Source organism: Phacochoerus africanus, chromosome 9 (genome assembly GCF_016906955.1).
Source record: "Phacochoerus africanus isolate WHEZ1 chromosome 9, ROS_Pafr_v1, whole genome shotgun sequence".
In the NCBI taxonomy this organism is placed as follows: Eukaryota; Metazoa; Chordata; class Mammalia; order Artiodactyla; family Suidae; genus Phacochoerus; species Phacochoerus africanus.
Genome location: NC_062552.1, coordinates 56,140,492 through 56,148,027, shown reverse-complemented (window position 1 = coordinate 56,148,027; position 7,536 = coordinate 56,140,492).

Sequence of the window (7,536 nt, the reverse complement as noted above, 5' to 3'; positions counted from 1 at the left end):
CAACCTATTCATGTTCCCGCGATGTAACACCCCTCATTTTCCATGCTGGGTAAAGACAAAAACCCTTTACAACCTGTTTCTGGAACTTGTCAGCAGCTGCCAAGAGGAGCATGTTAATTAACGTCGGCAAAGATGGAAGCCGGAGGCCCCGGCTCTAATTGGACAGTTTGCTTCACCGGATTGAAAAACATTGTGACAAAGGAGGAGGCGCGCGGCGGCGCGGCAGGGGTGCGGCGTGGCGGGCAGGGGAGCGGCGGCTTTGATTCCAGCTGATCTGCGCCGGCCTCCCTCCCCCTGCGGAGACGGCCCGGCCCAGCCCGGCACGCCCAGCCCACGGAGGGCCTGGGAGCGCGGGGCGGGGGGCGGGAGAGGGGCCTGCCTGCCTGCCTGCTCCGGGGAGGGGGTCCCCAAGCCCGGAGGGGGTCCCCAAGCCCAGCGCTAAGCTCCTGCTAGCGGTCCCTCCAACGGCATTAGGCCCAGAGGAGGACCAGGCTCCAGGGGCTGTCGACCAGGCCCCTTCCCCTGATGACATGACCTGGGAGATGGGCAGCCAGGTGCTGAAGGCAGGGGTGAAGCAGTCCCCACAGGGTAATGTCCAGGCTGCATTAGGAGCCCAAGCCCTGTGCTGACCTTACCTGTCCTGCTGTTTAATCTCCCAGCAACCCTGGGGTGGGGGTGGGGGGAAGGGCCCATTTCACAGGTGGGCAGAGGGAGGTCCAGAGAGCATAAGTAACCTGTCCAAGGTCACAGTATCATTAAAGTTAGTGCTAGGGTGAGACTGGAGCCCAGGTCCCTCTGGTTCCAGTGTCTGAACCTGGGAGTTCCAGTTGTGGCTCAGTGGGTTAAGAATCCGACTAGTATCCATGAATCTGCGGGTTCGATCCTGGCCTTGCTCAGTGGGTTAAGGAGCCAGTGTTGCCGTGAACTGTGGTGTAGATTGCAGACGTGGCTTGGATCCCACATTGCTGTGGCTGTGGTGTAGGCTGGCAGCTGCAGCTCCAATTCGACCCCTTGCCTGGGAACTTCTACATGCCTTGGTGTGGTCCTAAAAAAGCCAAAAAATTTTAAAAAGAAAGAATTTAAAAAAAAAAAAAAAAAAGGGGAGTTCCCGTCGTGGCGCAGTGGTTAACGAATCTGACTAGGAACCATGAGGTTGCGGGTTCGATCCCTGGCCTTGCTCAGTGGGTTAACGATCCGGCGTTGCCGTGAGCTGTGGTGTAGGTTGCAGACGCGGCTCAGATCCCGTGTTGCTGTGGCTCTGGCGTAGGCCAGTGGCTACAGCTCCGATTAGACCCCTAGCCTGGGAACCTCCATATGCCGCGGGAGCGGCCCAAAGAAATAGCAAAAAGACCAAAAAAAAAAAAAAGAAAGAAAGAATTTAATGTCTGGACCTGGACTCTATGTCTCCTGCCCTCTGGCTCCTGGCCCAGCCAGATGAGGGTCTTGGGACAATGTGAGAAAAGAGTGGGGTTCCTAAGTGGAGAACCCCCTTCTCCGGCCCTCCAGGTTGAATGGCCTGAAACGTGGAGGTGCAGCAAGCTGGGGGGAGGGTCCTTCTGGAGGGCTCTATACATGTCCCCCACCGCTACATGCATGTCCATCTTGGATCTCCTGGGGTGGGGGTGGTTGACTAACAAAGTAAGAGCCCCCTCCTCTGTCCCCTCGTGCCACCTTGTGCCTTGGCCGCAGCTTTGTCCCCCGCTCCACCCTCATCCTGAGCTGCTGTCCCACAGAGCTCTGATTGGGGTGGGAGGCCAGGCCGGGGCCTGTGCGAGCCAAGAGCCAGTGTGGGAAAAGGAGCCATTGTGGCTGAGCCCCTGAGGATTAAGAGCTACAAAGTGGATGTGGAGGGCTGAGGCCATTGATGGTAGCCTTTCCACTGAGTTCCCAGGGGGGGCAGCCCCAGCAGCCTGTGCCTGAGCTGCATCCAGGCTGCCTGCTGGGCCTAATCCCCTGGGAGATGCAGCCGGCGAAGCCCTGGCAATAGGGATGTTGTGGAGAGAGGGCCGCCCTTGGTGGGGTGGGGCTGCCTGATCTGGGACGCTCAGGGTGGCCGCTCTGAGGACGGAGGGATGGATGGTGGCAGGCGTGCCCATGGCTGTGAGTGGACACATGTGTCCCTCGCCTGGGCAGTGTATCTGAGTAGGACACGCTAAAGACAGGTGACTTGGGATATAGAGAACAAACTGGTGGTTACCAGTGGGGAGGGGGAGGGGCAAGATAGGGTTGGGGAGGTGGGTACCAACTAGGGGTGTAAGATAAGCTTGAGGATGTGGTGTACAGCATGGGGAACATGGCCATTGTTTTGTAACAACTGTAAATGGAAAGTAACCTTTAAAAATATATTAACTTTTTTTTAAATTTTAAATTAAAAAAAAAAAAGAGAGAGAGGGAGTTCCTATCGTGGCTCAGCAGTAACCAACCCGACTAGCATCCTATGAGGATGCAATTTGGATGCCCGGCCTTGCTCATTGCGTTAAGGATCCAGCGTTGCCGTGAGCTGTGGTGTGGGTCGCAGACGCAGCTCAGATCCGGCGTTGCTGTGGCTGTGGTGTAGGCCAGCGGCTACAGCTCTGATTGGACCTGTAGCCTGGGAACCTCCATATGCAGCCAGTGCAGGCCTAAATAGACCAAAAAAAAAAAAATTAATTTTGAATTTTTTAAAAAAGGGATAGGGGACCCAGTGTGTTAGGGGCCCTGTCAGCCCCTGTAGGTGTCTGGGGTTTGGGGCCTACCTTGAGGGCACCCTCAGACCTCGCTGACTAAAGAGGTGAGGCCAGGCCTGAGTGGGTGCTAAGTGTGTGTGTGTGTGTACTTGTCTGTGCGCACCATGAGCAGGGTGCTTGAGAACCGCCCTTCAGAGGCGGCTGGAGGAGCTCTGCAAATTGTAATCAGATTAAGGGGGCCAATCACTTAGGGCTCTTGAAAAGGCCGCAAGGTTTCTAATCAGCCCTGAGCGAGGCCCACAAAGCCCAGGAGGAGCTCGGCAGGAGCCTCCCACTGGGGGGCCGGGGGTAGGGGAGGCTTTCTTCCCTCTCTGTCTCTTGTAATTATGTCAATTTGCTAGCCAAATTGTTTGCTCGAGTGGACGGGGGGCTTGTGGCCCATTCATGTGGTAATGTGGGAACCAGAGGCCTCCTGGCTGGGAAAATCAGAGGTATCAGGACCCTTTTGGAGGGAGCAGGCGGGCTGGGGTGGGGGGCACCCAGGCCTTGGGAACTTCCCCCATCTACTGTGGGGCTTTTTCCCATGAATGCCAGAAACTTCCAGCTTGAGTTGGGCTCCCGGATATCCTTTGGGGCCTATCAAGGTGAAGGCTGGGAAGGAGGCAAGGACCCCAGGGAGGACAGAAGAGGTGGCCTCCAAGTTCCTTCAGGGTGAAGGTGGGCAGCTTTCTGTCCTTATGCCCGATCCTCTGAGGGCCAGGCTGAGGCTTGAGCGCTTGGGAGCCACATGGGATCTGGGAGGTGCCAGAAAGAGGGGCTTCTGGAAGGGTAAGTCGCAGCCAGCGGCCACTCGGGGATGTGCAGAGACTCAGAAAAATGTCTTCTCTGTTTGGTGGGCCTTTATGCAGCTGCCCCTACTCTGTTGACAGCAGCTCCCTGAACCTGAAAGCAAGCCAGGGAGGGAGGCCCTGGGCTTCTGGTTTCACAAAGAAACTGAAGCTCAGGAGTTCCCATCGCGGCTCATTGAAAATGAATCTGACTAGCATCCATGAAGATGCAGGTTCGATCCCTGGCCTTGCTCAGTGGATTAAGGATCCAGTGTTGCCATGAGCTGTGGTATAGGTCGCAGACACGGCTCAGATCTCGTGTCGATGTGGCTATGGTGTAGACCAGTGGCTACAGCTCTGATTGGACCCCTAGCCTGGGAACCTCCATATGCTGTGGGTGTGGCCCTAAAAAGACAGACAGACAGAAAGAAAATAAACTGAGACTCAGAGAAGCTAAATGACGTGCCCAAGGCCACGCAGCCGGTAGCTGAGGAGCAGAGATTTGAACCCAGGTGTATGTGCTCCCTCTAGCCCTTCGTTCCCGCTCCTACCACAGGAGTTTTTCCTCCCTTCAAGCAGCAAAGAACTGACAGTCCCCCTGGCTCTGTATGAGGCAGGTGGAAGATGCAGAGAACTGGATAACCCAGGAAGGGAAGAGTTATGAGAGCCCTTAGCGCAGACATGCTGTTGGCACAGAACCGTGACCACGAAGACAGTCAGGCGTTGGATCACACTGCACAGGAGCCATGGTGGACGTTAGGAATAGTGCTTGTCAGCAGTCCAAATACAGGTCACTTCCCTGTCCAGGGCCTTCGCTGGGCTGCATCCCCCTGCTCCCTGGGTACCCTCATTGCCTCAGGCCCCCCTCCTCGTCTCCCGTGGGTGTGGCAACCCAACACTAACCCAGCACTCCTGTTTCTCAGACGCTGGGCCCTGTCCACTCTGACCCCTCCCGGCTAGACCCACCTGGCTTGTTGGTGTCCCCCTGAAAGTGAGGAGGAGCCCCCTCCCCACAGAGGCTCACAGGGCTGCCGTCCACCCCAACCCATCCCCGCCAGGCTCCTCGCCCCTGTTCCATTCAGGGCTGCTAGGATCTGCCCTGCTGGGACCTGGCAGGAGGCTGGCATGCAGGATGGCACTGGGGGTGGGGCAGGGAGTGATCTGAGGCAGGACCTGCAGCCGCAGCTCAGCACTCCTCACTCCCCAGAGTCCACATTTATCCCTGAATGCGGTGATGGCCAGAAATCCTCCTTAGAGTGAGTCTGATTCAAATGCGCAGACACCATTTGGCCTCCACTAGGCCAGGTGCTGGAAGGCAGGGGTGCAGGGAGGCCCCAGGCACTCTCACTGCAGCTTCCACAGCGCTAGTGGGGAGACAAGCCTACAAGCAATGGCACAGGAATTGCTTAGACTGGGAGAGGACTAGAGACTAATAACAATAACACTGGAGTTCCCATTGTGGTACATCGGTAACAAGCCCAAGTCCATGAGGACTTGTGTTCGATCCCTGGCCTTGCTCAGTGAGTTAAAGGATTCAGCGTTGTCATGAGCTGTGGTGTAGGTCACAGATATGGCTCAGATCCCATGTTGCTGTGGCTGTGGCATAAGCCGGCGGCTGAAACACTGATTCGACTCCTAGCCAGGGAACTTTAATATGCCTCAGGTGTGGCCCTAAAAAGCAAAAAAAAAAAAAAAAAGGAGAGGAGGAAGAAGAATTCTTGCATAGGTTGCAAGAATTTCCCTTGCATAGGTCACAGCTCTGGCTCAGATTTGATCCACGGTCCTAGAAATTCCATATGCCATGGGGGCAACCAAAAGGGAAAAAAAGACATGGTACATACATACAATGGAATATAACTCAGCCATAAAAAAGACAAACTAATGCCATTTGCAGCAACATGGATGGAACTAGAGATTCTCCTACTAAGTGAAGTAAGTCAGAAAGAGAAAGACAAATACCATATGATATTACTTATTTGTGAAATCTGAAATATGGAACAAATGGTTTTATCTAAAAAAAAACAGGAACAGGTTATGGCCAAGGAGAGCAGACTTGGGGTTCCCAGTGGGGAAAGGGGAGGAAGTGGGATGGATGGGCTTTTGGGGGGGGTTGGATGCAAACTGTTATATCTGTAATAAATGGGCAGTGGGGCCCTACTGTACAGCACAGGGAACTGGGTGTGACTGGGTCACTCTGCTGTACAACAAGGGTTATCTGCCTCAAGCAGATCTGTGACATCTATCTAGGGCCATAGCTAGCTCCACGTGACCCTCTGAGGAGGGGAGAGAGAGGAGAACATGGAACAGTGGCCCCCCATCCCTCCCCTCCCTCCTGGAAAAACCAGCATGGAATCCATGGGTCTGGAGGGAGAAACAAGAGACTATTCAGCCCAGCTTTTCAGAGGTTGTGATGTTCAATCTGAGTCCTGAAGGACAAATAGGAGTTATTCAAGCAAAGGCCTGGGGGGTGGAGAAGCCAGCTTCTGGGAGGAAACAGAACCTCTGGCTCAGAGGGGAAGGCAGCCTCCAGATGAAGCCTTGGTCTTGGCCTGCACTTTTTTTTTTTTTTTTTTTGCTTTTTAGGGCCGCACTTGCATATGGAAGTTCCCAGGCCAGGGGTCACATTGGAGCTGCAGCCACCAGCCTATGCCACAGCCACAGCAACACCAGATCCGAGCCTTGTCTGCAACCTACACTGCAGTTCATGGCAATGCCAGATCCTTAACCAACTGCCATGGCCAGGGATTGAACCCTCATCCTTATGGATACTAGTTGGGTTTGTTACCACTGAACCAGGACAGGAACTCCCTGGCCTGCACTTTGATTGCAGGCTTGTGGGGAACCCAGCTCATCCATGCCAGGATTCTTGACCCACAAAAACTACAAGATAATTTGTGCTATCTTACACTGCTGCCTTTGAGGTAATATTGTTATGCAATAGATTTATACACACACACACATATATGTGTGTGTATATGCATATATATGACATAAATGATATATTCAAACACCCAGAGACCAAACATGGTATTCCATCCCCCGACCATAGTGATTGGCCCAGATAAGGGCACATGCACAGGCTAAGCCAATCAGACTCCTTCCTGGGATTTTATATATGGAAGCAGGAAACAAGGAGATGTCACTTTCCTCCGGCCTGGCTCAGGTGGTAGGGTGTAAGCTTTATGTTTGACCAAATTCATTCTCCCCTCCCACTGCATAGAGGAAGCCCTCTGCAACCGGACAGAATGCAGCTGGCTCACAGAGAACACCTAAGATACACGAAGAGACCGACATTATTTGAATAACAGGACCCCACCACACCTGAGGCCAGCCCATCCCCAGATTTCCCAGTTTTCATGAGCTATTAAATTCCTCCTTTTGCCTCTGTTGGCTCCCCTCATACATTCGGAGCCCTTGAAGTTCAGGGAATCCACCAGGTCCCTCACAATATTTCCTATTCTAGCCCAGCACAGAAAGCTTTTCCAGGAGATCCCATCATGGCTCAGCAGAAACGAATCTGACTAGTATCCATGAGGACGCAGGTTTGATCCCTGGCCTCATTCCGTGGGTTAAGGATCCAGCATTGTCATGAGCTGTGGCGTTGGTTGCAGACTCAGCTCGGCTCTGGTGTTGGCTGTGGTTGTGGTGTAGGCCAATGGCTACAGCTCCAATTCGACCCCTAGCCTGGGAACCTCCATATGCCTCGGCCCTAAAAGACAAAAAAAAAAAAAAAAGAAAAGAAAAGAAAAAGAAAGCTTTTCCAGAATTCAAAGGTGGCTAGGTGGAAGAGGGCGAGGTGTTAAGTGCCCAAGAGGCAGTTAGTTATATGATCTCATTCAATCTCTACAAAAACTGATATCATTACTGTATTAGTTAGCAGTTTGGGCTGTAAGTAGAAGACAACCCCTCCCCCCCCAAAAAAGGCTTAAACCATATGGGAAATTATCCATTCCCATAACAAGAGTTCCGGGGCTACGCCAGGCTGCAGGCATGCTTTCCTGTGACTCACATGGCTCTTCCCTCCTTGCTAGTGTCTCCAAGCT